General features: G+C 32.9%; 1 protein-coding gene and 1 long non-coding RNA gene across 2 annotated transcripts in view; both read right to left on the reverse strand.

The window, feature by feature from the left end:
• LOC147802092 (uncharacterized) overlaps nucleotides 1–12300 on the reverse strand; it is a 408540-nt gene that overhangs the window by 249769 nt on the left and 146471 nt on the right. The window lies entirely within an intron of this gene.
• The window catches only part of LOC147802096 (uncharacterized), a 61669-nt gene that overhangs the window by 40567 nt on the left and 8802 nt on the right, over nucleotides 1–12300 (reverse strand). The window contains exons 3-4 of the mRNA XM_087153762.1: nucleotides 10701–10845; nucleotides 10276–10475 (exon numbers count right to left, since the gene is read on the reverse strand). The gene's annotated coding sequence lies outside the window, so the exon portion shown is untranslated. The remainder of the gene's footprint in view (nucleotides 1–10275; nucleotides 10476–10700; nucleotides 10846–12300) is intronic.

A 12300-nucleotide genomic window follows, 5' to 3' on the forward strand; every position in this document is an offset into this window, starting at 1 on the left:
ATTCGTACGAAAACAACCATTGCAGGGGAAAAAGAAAAATATTGCTTTAACGATACTTGATTGTTAGTTCTACAAAATTTTAAACATATTATCTTAACTTTCCACGCTCCTGTAATGAATAAAATGTTGGATTTTATTTATTTATTATTATTTTTTTGGATTACTGCTTGTCTTATGTATGTGTGCGAAATATTGATGATATTATTAAAATCAGTATTTCCAAATGGACATTTTCTAGAAAAATTATTCCCGTGGAATGAGCGGTGGAATGATCGTAAAGACACAGTTCGTTGCAGAACACGGGAATCAAGATCACTGAAGTGGATGGGTGACCACTCTGATCAGTCTGCGTAGACACCAAGGGTGAGCGTTATCGGTCCTCCTTAAACAATTTTATCGTAAAGTGCTTGTCTTCGAGCGCAGGTTATCGGGCTACCAAAGCAGGGGGGGAGGAGACCCTCTGCAGAGAATCAAAATTGTGATGGCATGTCTTCGGATCATCCTCAGGGATGTTTTATAGACCATGGCAAATAGTCCATCTTACAGATCTAGTGCGACGTAAATGAAATACCTACCAATGAAGAATAAATTCCAAATACAATATCTAGGTTCAACCAACAAAGACAATGGAGACTTTATCTTTGCAGAGAGGCTTTTTCTTAATTTATCTCAGCTCTTCTAATAAATTGTTACGTAAAGTGTCACACACAAATCTTGATTACCAGAATTGTAGTTTTGTTATCACTGAATCCTTTGAAGAATTTGGACAATCCACAGAATAAAATTTGAACCTTTTTAAAACAATATTTCGTACAAATATTCTTCTGTGTGACTGTTTCTCAAAAATATGTGCATCATTGTAAGACGACACATTATTTTATTTCAACGACTGAATTTTCAGAAAAGGCGAAATATTTATTTTAAAAAAACTTAAACTTTTAGAGAATCGGAGTTCTTGATAAAAAAGGCTGAAATTTGAGAGACGAAAGCGAAAAAGGCGGAAATCCGTTTAAAAGCGGAAAAATCTCATCCCTGTATCTTTAACTTTTTATGGCTTTCTCTTTCGTTTTTATTTCTTTATTTAATACTTTTGCTTTAGTATTTCGGAGAAAAAATAACCTTTTCTGACTTCCTTTGTAGTAAAAAAAAAAAAATAGAGCTTTATGCATAAGTAAAAATATGGTTTAAAACAGGACTTGAAAAAACTCAGAAATTTTTCCCGTCTCCGAGGACGGACTGTCCAACAATGAACCCGTCCTCCTTTGAAACTAACCCGTAGCTTCTAAATAAGTAAAAATATAATTTTCTCTTATTTATTACAAACATTTATATAAATTGCACAATGAATTAGTAGTTACAAGGATTACATTATACAGTAATAAAAGAAATACTAGGTTACTGATAGTAACCTAGTATTTCTTTTATGAAATAATTTATTTCTTTTATGAAATAATTTAAAGGTCAAGTTATCTGGAATGTCAATTTATCCAAGGGAGCTGCATTTTTTAAATGAATCAAATATGACATTTGCCAGTTCCACAATCAAGCCAATGATTTACAGAGGTTTCGCCACAGAAATCTGAGAGGGGTTTTCCATTAAGGTAGATGTTCATAATTGCGTTTAACGCTTCTTGTTTAAGACAAGTACGTAATGTGCTTTTTTGTAAGTTCATTGCTGAAAAGCCCCTTTCAACCGCTGCAGTACTCCCAGACAGAGAAAACATCAATTCCAACATGTGCAGTATGTTGCTGTATTGTGGGTCATTTTTCTGCCCTGTAACCTGTAAGACTCTCGTAAGATAACAAAAATTGCAAATGTATCACGAACATTAACGGGAAAATGGCCGTCCGCGCGGACGTCGGATTCGAGAAATTCGTTGTCCGCGGAGAATTTTTGACCGCCGAGGACTGGCGGACCTGGTTTTTCGAGCCCTGGTTTAAAATGCTATTGCTATTTTTTTTATTAGTGTGTGGTGATCCATAATTACTTTCACTTTTCTTTATCGGCCAATCACAATTTCACGAAGTGAAACTTTTAAATTGAAAACAAACTCTTGGAGAGTATTAAAAACAAAAAGAAATCTAAACGTCCCACACAAACAAAACCTAATGAAATCCTTCAGTGGAGTGAGGTAGCGGAACATGTATTTTCAGAAGCAAAAGGAAGCTCTTGCTACAGCAACTTTAATACGACACCCAATTCGAGGTGCAAAAATTTGTGTTCACGTAGATGCCAGTGACCTTTCCGTAGGTGGTTCAGTCAGGCAGTTCAACAATGATGCATGGGAACCCATTGCCTTCATGACAGTGAAACTCAACAAGAGTCAAAAAAATTGGTCTACCTACGATAGTGAACTATTGGCTATTTACACATCTGTAAAAAAATTTCGGCACTTACTGGAAGGCCGTAAATTTTACAATATTTACAGATCAAAAGCCACTCATTTACGCCTTCAAACAGAAGCCCGAAAAACGCTCATCACGTCAACTGCAACATTTGAACTATATTTCCCAATTTTCTACAGACATTCACCACAAAAAGGGCACCGAGAATCAAGTGGCAGAAGCACTGTCCCGCATCGAAATAGACAGCATCTCTAACAATTCCTTGAGCACAAGGAAATGATCCAGAATTAAAATCACTGCTTAAAAAGTCTACTTCACTGAAATTGGAACAAACTTTCATTCCCACATTAAATGTGCAACTATATTGTGATGTTTCAACTGGTAAATCTCGTCCTTTTGTACCAAAACAGTATCGTAATATCATTTTCAATCAACTTCACGGACTTTCTCATCCAGGAATCTCTGCGACAAAAAAGTTGATCAGTGATAAATATGTGTTTCCAAATATGCACAAGTACATCACAGAGCAAGTCAGAGCATGCCAACGTTCTAAGATTCATAAACACACGAAAGCACCACAGAGCAACTTCACTCTACCAGATACTAGATTTTCACACATCCACCTAGACCTGGTAGGACATCTACTTCCATGTGATGGCAACACATATTGTCTCACAACTAAGACTGGGCGATATAAGAAATTTTATATCTTGATGCATCGTCAGTTTTGCATCGCGATATAGTATTTTTGAAATTCATTTACTTATAAGGCGCAGAAAGTCGGATTTCTATCAAAACTTCATACTCAGATTGATTTAAATCAATTTATGAATTTGATGTATATGTTTTGCTTAAGAAAGATATTAATGTTATATTTTTTAAAAATGATCGCGCAAATAACGAAAGATTTCTTAGTTTAAAAATAAATAATAAAAAAATAAATAAAATTGAAATTTATCAATATATTTACCTAACAATATAGAAAGAAAATTTAAAAAATAAGTTCGTTAAAAATTATTTGTATGCTTAAAACAAAGTGCTTAATAAATTAAACAAAAGAAAAAAACACACTTTTAAAACAACACTATTTCTTATCATTATTATTTCACATAAATAATAAAGTTAAATTGAATAATTACCGAATTCTGAACGAAAAAACAAAGTAAGGTTTAATTTCTTAAAAATAAAAACAAAAGAATTATGATGTTCGATATTCAACAGACAATATTGAACGAAAATTAAAAAACACGATTATACTCTTTAATAAAACGAAGTGCTAAATGATTTTAAAAAAAGAAGTCGCAATCGCAAATATTACTAATTTTTTTGAATGAACAAAGTGGATTGACTTATGTCCAAATCCAAAAGAGGAAAAATAAGTTTTGTTATAATTTTATTTATAAAAATGAAAACAACTAAAGATTTATAAATTTAAAATCAGTAATAAAAACCCATTAAATTATTATTTTATCCAAAAAGCTTTTAATAAATTAAAATAAAGTAAAAAATAGCCCGACATATTTTATTACTTCTTAATTTAATTCTTTATGGGCACCTTAAATTAGATTTCCGTTTGTAATAAATTCAATAATGTAAAATAATACTTAAACATATAATATCAAAATTAATTTTCACATTTAAAAATAAAAAAGAAAGTTTTGTTTCAAAAAAAAAATTTACCTTATTAATTAAGAAACACTTTTCTATATATTCTTTTCAATAATAGATTACGTTCAGAACAAGGTAACGACGATCACAAAGTCAGTCCCACTGAAAATAATCTACAAGAAACGATATCAAGTAGCGACAAAGAAGAAAAAAAAAACTAAGAGGTGCGGAAACGAACATGCGAGATCACGATATATGTTCTCAAAACTGATTTTGATTCTACCGCTCATCAATCAAGGCCGTTTCAATATAACGATACGAACATCGTCTTCCCCAGCGCGAGTTGGCATCGGAACGTAAGAGATCCTTGCATGTCTTGTATCGCTATATCGTATGTATATCGTTCGTCTTCTTTACTCGACGGCTTAAATCAGATTTCTGATGCATCGCCTGGAACGAAAGTCGCTGTATCGGCCTGCCGATACAGGCGTTAAATCGATATGTCGCGATATATCGATTTATAGCCCAGTCCTACTCACAACCATCGATCGTTTCACTAGATATGACCTGAAGTGATACCAATTCCAAAAGCTTCCACAGTGTGTAAAGCCCTTTTCAACGTGTGTATTTCCCGTTTCGGTTGTCCCTCTACAATTACAACTGATCAAGGCAGACAACTAGAATCTTCTCTTTTTCATGGTACAAACCGCATCCGTACAACAGCCTATCATCCAATGTCAAATGGTATTATTGAACGATTTCATCACCACATGAAAAGCTCATTAAAGGCCCACGCAAATCCTAGATGGACTGACACATTGCCTATCATTTTATTAGGAATTCGGACCGCCTTCAAAAGTGATTTGAAAGCCACAAGTGCTGAACTTGAGTATGGAAAATCTCTCGTGTTACCAGCAGATATGTTCAACGAATTTGATAACAAGCAGTGCATAGACACAAATCTCAAATGAATAAGCTGAACCCTCTCAGTGTTCACATGGGAAAATCCCTATTTTTATGCACCTTGATATACAACACTGCACTCATGCTTTCTTACGCACTGATCATCAACAACCTCCTTTAAGCCAACCGAACACCGGACCTCACAAAGTACTTCAACGATCCCAAAAAGCAATAACCATCCAACTGAAAGACCGCTCGTCCACAGTTTCACTGGATCGTGTGAAACCGGCATATCTTTTAAAGGAATCAAAACAATCTGCTGGTGAATCGAGTGCTTTTGATAAAACAAACGGCAATTACGAACAGCTGATTGTAACGAAGAGTGGCAGAAAAGTGCATTTTCCTGACAGACTTACATATACTTAAGTCTCACATTAAATGACATTTAAATTTATATTACATCCTACGTACTAAAGTTTTTCATTCATATTGCATTGAAATAATTTTGCTTACATCATTTTATTTCTCAGTAGAATTTATATAGATATTTTTTTCTTATGAATGAAATAAATATTTCTTCTTTTTATCTATATAAATTTTGTGTCGTTCGGTTCCCTCACTGGGGGGATACTCTGTGGGGATCCATAATTACTTCACTTTTCTTTATCTGTCAATCACAATTTCACGAAGTGAAACTTTTAAATTGAAACTGAAACCCAGAATTGGGAACTCAAACTAAAATCTGTCAATCAAAATTCTAATCCAATAATCTAATTTCTCAAATTAAATCTAGCCAATCACTGCACGTTAAAGGTGTGGCTAATTCATTTCTCTGGTGATATCTGAACCGAACACATCATCTTTCTCTGCTAAAACTCATTGCAAAAGGATGTGCACTCTCTATTAATCTTATTATTTCGCATGTAGCGTATGTGGTGTGGTTAATAAATGTTTAATATTTGACTGATACTTCAAGTGTACCTCAATCCCATAAGTGATTTGATTTATGAACATTTCTTGTACTCATAGAAAAAGACTGTGTATCTGTGTCTAGGAAATTTCTATAGAGAGAAAATTATTGATAACAGGAAAAGTGTTAATACAGTTTTTTATAAACTGCTGTTTGTAGAAAATGCAACACCATGAAAGAATCATCAGAATCAAATGAAATTTAATGCAGAAACGACTTGTACTGATACAAATAAATGATGAAATTTTCAAAACAAAAGAAACAAATTAAGCGTCCGAAATCAGTATTTGGTGCAGCCACCACGCGCTGCAATAAGTGCTGCTATACGACGTGGCATGGAGTCAAACAGATGTTGAATATCTGCTTGAGGAAGAGAATTCCACATCGCTTGTATGCGCAACCAAAGTTCGTCTTTGGAAACTGCAGGACGCGGATCACGAGTGAGACGCCGACCAACCATATCCCACACGTGCTCAATAGGCGACATATCCGGCGAATAAGCAGGCCAAGGAAGAAGTTGCATGCGTTGTGCTGAACAGAAGTCTCTAACAGTCCGCGCAACATGTGGGCGTGCATTATCCTGCTGAAAGATAGCTCCAGGGATGCCTTGAAGGAAAGGAACGACTTCGGGCTGTAGCACTTCACGGACGTATCTGTTGCTATTGAGATTACCCTCAATTCGTATCAAATTGGATCGTCCATGATACGAAATCGCACCCCAGACCATAACTCCGGGTGTTCGACCACTATGTCGTTCAATAATACACTCAGGAAGGCAGCGTTGACCGGCATAACGTCTAACACGAACACGGCCATCATGGGTCCACAAATTGAAGCGTGATTCATCTGAAAAGACAACTTGGTGCCAATCAGCTCGCCAGTCTCTGTGCTCAAGAGCCCACTGCCGACGCAGCCGTCGATGATCCGCCGTGAGGGGAATCCTGTATAATGGCACCCTTGCACGCAATCCACGGCGCAGCAGACGACGACGAATTGACGAAGCCGACAATTGTACACCTGTAGCAGTAGACCAATGTGCTGCCAGCTGCCTGGAGGAAGCTGTGCGATCATTCACCGCCATGCGGAGCAGGTGTCGATCATCGCGCTCTGACGTCACCTTCTGTCGTCCAGTGCCTGTTTTTCGAGTTGTTCGGTGCTCGTCGGTCCACTGCTTCCAAACTCGCATCACTGTGGAACTGTTCCGCTGCATACGAGCTGCTATTGCGCGATAGGAAAATCCTCCTTCTCGAAGGCCGATTATCCTCCCTCGTTCAAACTCCGTAAGTTGCTTGAATTTCTTATTCTTCCGTCGTGGAGGCATACTCAGGTCTCACTAAACGTTTGCCACTAACAAATAATCATAGACTATTTTCAACGTCCCGCTACAGCACTTTATTTATACGCTTTCAGCATCAATTCAGAGGGCGCTGCGCGAGCCACGCACGCGCGATGGCTCTGAAACTTTATTAATTTGCATAATATCCTATAATTGACATTTGTTGCGAATTTCATTTGATTCTGATGATTCCTTCATGGTGTTGCATTTTCTACAAACAGCAGTTTAGAACAGGAAAACTAAAAACCTTCTTATTTTATCAAAACAATTAAAATGCAACAGTTTATTTAACTTACGTTTAATCTGTATGATATAGCGAATGAAGAAAATACAATGATAATGAAGATGTTTTGTTAAAAAAATCTTCTAAATTTAGTAATAGCCTACGAAATCTTCAATTTCTCTACATGTCACACAAAAGCAAAAAAAAAAAATATTTTAAAAAATAATAATAATAAATCAATTAAGTATATAAATACATAAATAAAATAAGAAAAAAATAAAGATTCACATTTTTTCTGGCAAATTTTTCTCCATTGAAGAGTTCTTCGTTTAATTTAAAAGTTAAGAATATGCATACTATGATTTGAGTGAGTGCCAGCTGACATTAACAACGTCACACATAGTAAAATGCTAACCTCAAGAAATTAATATATGTACAAATTATAACAACAATATACAAAGTAACATAATATATAATAATTATTTTTAAAAATCTATACACAATTAAATGACTAAACTTTTATACCATCATAGAACTATATAGAAATAAAAATTCGTACTAACGTAATCTAGTTCTTCATTTATCAAATAAGTTTAACATCTTAGCCAAAAAAAATTTTTTTTGAATTATTTTAGCGTAATTCTAATTTCGAACTTATTCGCGAAAGAACTCTTTTTTTTTAAAGTGTGTGTTTATTTTTTTATTTGCCAGTCTCATTTCTATACTTATCTAGATACTCGAAAATGACTCGTTCAATTAATTATTTCCGTTTTTTTTTCTTCCTCTTTGTATCGTATTACATAGTCACAATAAAGGTTTTATGAATCCTTCAAAAAAAAAAAACTTAAATAAGATTTTTTATTATTCGTCACTTTATAATAAAAATGTCAAAATATTATGCCTTTCTCTTAACACCTTTGTTCATTTTCTTTTCTTTTTTGGACTGATTTAAATTTTGAAAAAGTAGTTCCGGATTCACAGTTTGTTAATGTGCATCACAATATATAATTTAAAAATTGTGCTTAACTTATGTAAATATGGGACAATAGGTTTATATGAGAGAAATCTAGTGTAGAATATACAAATAAAAAAAATTATTTAGATTGGTTTAGTAGATTACTTTAGGTAATTAAAACCTTCTTCCTCATTGTCTGTAGAAATTTTTTATACACTGTTTTGGTCAAATTTATTTCTTAATTTTTAATATGCTCTTTCTAAAATGGATAAAATTCTTTAATTGGTTAAAAAAATCCTTTTTACAAATGCCAAAGAGTGTCATTTGTAAAAAATTATTAAATATTTAAAATAGTCTAGGTAGGAATTTATTATCCTTAATAAATCTTGAATGACTAAAAAACAATGTGATCAACTGAGGTACAAAAACCAGGTAAGACCTGGTTTACAAACTTTTACTAAACTAAATTAAATAACTAGATAAAACAATAGGTTTCATTAATCATACACTGAATAGGGGTAGTTTAACATTTGTGCCCGGTTCCAGAACTAACCTAATCAACTATATTCACAGTCAAAAATAAATCAAATTTTCTTTGAAAAATTTGGACTTAACTTGATGGATTAGTGCCCTAAATTTCAAAATGTTTTGATTGAAAAACTCAGCATAATACAAAGAGATATAGATATTTACCTTTTACTGACTGTAAATTAAAATCTTGGTTGATATGTTTAACACATAATAAAAATGTGCACAGGTTAGATATGATGAATTATGACGTTTATATCTATATATACACACAAACACAGAGTGGAACCGTAATTTTACGTTTTCCATCGGACTAGCACTAAAGCGCGATAATGTAAAATCGACTTAAAAGTTAAAATTAAATATAACTTTTGATTGAGAAGAGAAAAATGGACATAAATTGAGGAATTAAAATAGACATAGATTGAGGAGCTTCTGCAGTTGGACAGCTGACATGGCTGAATTATCTTTTATAGTGAAGGCTATGATTACACACTTTATTTCTATTAATAATTGGAAATTCTCTGCAATTTTCCAGTTTTTTAAGACTTTTTTAATTCCCTGTATTCCTCCGATTTTCCAGATGCTGTGGCAACCCTGACAAAGGTATTCTCAAAAAAATTTTAGACACTAATTAATACTACAATTCAAACTGTTGTTAAAACAAAATACTATAAATAATATTTTTAGAATTATTATTCAATAAAATTGTGGAAAAATTGTGTTTAAATTGAGCTAAATTAACACAAATATATTAAATTAATGATGCTTATCAATGCAGCAAGACTTTCTCTAAGACTATAATGAAGGGGAGGGGGAAATCAAAATAATGCCAATTAAGTTATTGATAAAAACCTGACTTCATTTGACACCAACACAATCTTCTATAGTGGGGTCAGCCTGCAAACTGAGAAAAATTAATCGAAAGCAACCTTGCCTGCAGTACTTTAATCAAAAAGTGCAGACAAAAATATCAATATAACATTGCAAGATTGTTTCCTGTGACCATAAAACTTATGTGTGCCTTCATTGCATGGACCACGCATAAAACTTCTGTTACTATCAAAATGTTACATCAAAATTTCAAGAATACGATACAAAACCGTGTTTCACTTTTTTAAATGACACAAAAGACTATCCAGAGGTAATTATACATTTTTGTGCTAAAAATGAATACATTTTTAATGAAATTATACTCAATTGTATTTCAAAATAACGAAAGTAGTCTTTTGTGATAAAATTAAAGATAAAAGAAAAGAGTTAGTTCAGTATTAGAAAAATAAAATTTTCTAATACTGATTTTTGGAGAGGACCAATTTTTACCACATGAGTACACTAAAACAAAAGCAAATACTATGCGTAAAAATAAACACTAAATGTAAAGAAAATAAATTAAAACTATTTACTTGATTTTCATGTCATGGTCCTGGCAATATTCAGTAAGTGTTTCTAAAGTTTGGTTAACTAAAGCAACATTGCATTCATTAATATATAAACCTAATAATCCAAGGCCTCCTGTAGTACTTCCACATATACAATCAAGGAGCATAAGAGTTTCAGATACAACATTGTAATTATTTTTATTGGTTTAGTTTCTCAAGAAATTCTAAAAATAAAGAAATTAAAGATCTTTAACAAAAGCAGATGGATATTAAATATTGTATTCAATTTTTCAAGTTTTGATTTTAAAAAAAAGGACGTAAACATATTAATACTAAGGTATAAACATATTAATACTAAACAAGGAGCTAAGGAATATTTTTACTTTGAATTTTTATTTAATTTATCCTTTTTTTCATTAATAATCTGTGCTATGAAAATGTGCACTTACTTGCAAATCATAATTATGGTTTTCACACAAAAGTTAATAGGCTGCATCAGAACTGCTTCTTGGGGAAGTTTGTTTTCTTCGGCATCTTTTGCTTTTTCAGCCTTTTCGGCTAAAATTTCTTCAAGAGAAATGTGGGTATGAGCCCCTAAAAAGAGTTTGATACAAAACTATTAGGAAAAGGAAAAATATCAAAATTTTGTGAAATAAATGTCTTATAACATATTGAATAAATATAGCGGAAATATTAAATGAAACTATTTTAATCTTATATTCTATACGCAGACATTTTAACTTAATTATTATCAATTTGAAACAGTAAATATCATTGACTGCATTCATTGATTAATGTGCTTTAATCTCCAGTATTGTTTTTTAAAATTCTTAACGCTGCCATTCAAAACTAAACTAAACTCAGTGGCGCGACAGCCCATAATAAAGGGCCAAGGCCTACTGTGCCCATCTCAGTTTTCTTAACCTTGGGCTCTGGGGTGCAGAAGCAAGATGTTCCGGTTAGGTGGTCAGTCGAATGCGAAACCTAGCCCCCAAGCATGCTTGGTACTCATTCATCGACCCACTAAAAGGATGAAAGGCTGAGTCAACCTTGCCCGGCCCGAGGATCAAACCCAGGACCTGTGGCAAGGGAGCGCGAAGCATAACAGAAATTAAGGGACTGTCGTGATGATGACTATTGTTGAAAAGGCAAAATGCAACACAATATGATGAAGTAAAAATAACTAATTAGAAAAATATTTACAGGGTATCTGCTACATTTCAGAAATTTCAAATTCATGACTTAACGAAGTTACTATTTTCTCCGACAAAAACACATCAATAAATTTAAAACAGCATTATAAAAAAAATTCATTGAAATGGTTGGTATAACCAAAGCTATTATACTCTGCCTCTTCATATTTATAGAGTTTAAATTTAAAAAACAGAATAAAGAAAGAGTTAAAGCCATAAAATAGCTGGGGAAAAAAATACAAAAGCGAATAATTTTTTTCTCTTTTTTTTCTGCAGAATTACATTCTAAAGATACTTTTCTTGTTCATAGGAAAGGAAAAAAATAGTAGTGATTTTTCTGTTCATGTTTCGGAATAAAAAAATTTGCCAATGACTAGCTTACCTTCAGCTAAAATTTCAAATTAATAAAATAAAAATAATAACAAAAAGTCTGAAATCACAGAAGTTTAAAAGATAATTTGCTCCAGAAATGATGTTTTTTCTTTAATTGTTTTAAAGAGCACCATAATTTTTAAAGAATACGATAAAAACATTTTATATTTTAATCAAATGTGGGAGTGGTGAGTGGGAATTTCGTTACAAATTCAGAAATACGGAACACTATGAAATTGGGGGGGGGGGAGAGGGTAAATTCAATTTTGAAAATTGAATCGGCCACCTAAATCCATGACTTTTCATGATTTTTTTTAAAAAAATAGTTAAGATGATGACATTTCTTGACAAATTTTGCTCAATACCCAAATTCATGACTTTCAATGATTTTTCATGACTTTCCAGGTGCGTGGATACCCTGTATTTAAAAAAAAACTTGGCAGATTCCTTATTTATATCAGATAAAAATATTACAGATGTAATT

This window comes from Parasteatoda tepidariorum, chromosome 10, assembly GCF_982258835.1.
Source record: "Parasteatoda tepidariorum strain Cologne lab strain chromosome 10, Ptep-v5.0, whole genome shotgun sequence".
In the NCBI taxonomy this organism is placed as follows: Eukaryota; Metazoa; Arthropoda; class Arachnida; order Araneae; family Theridiidae; genus Parasteatoda; species Parasteatoda tepidariorum.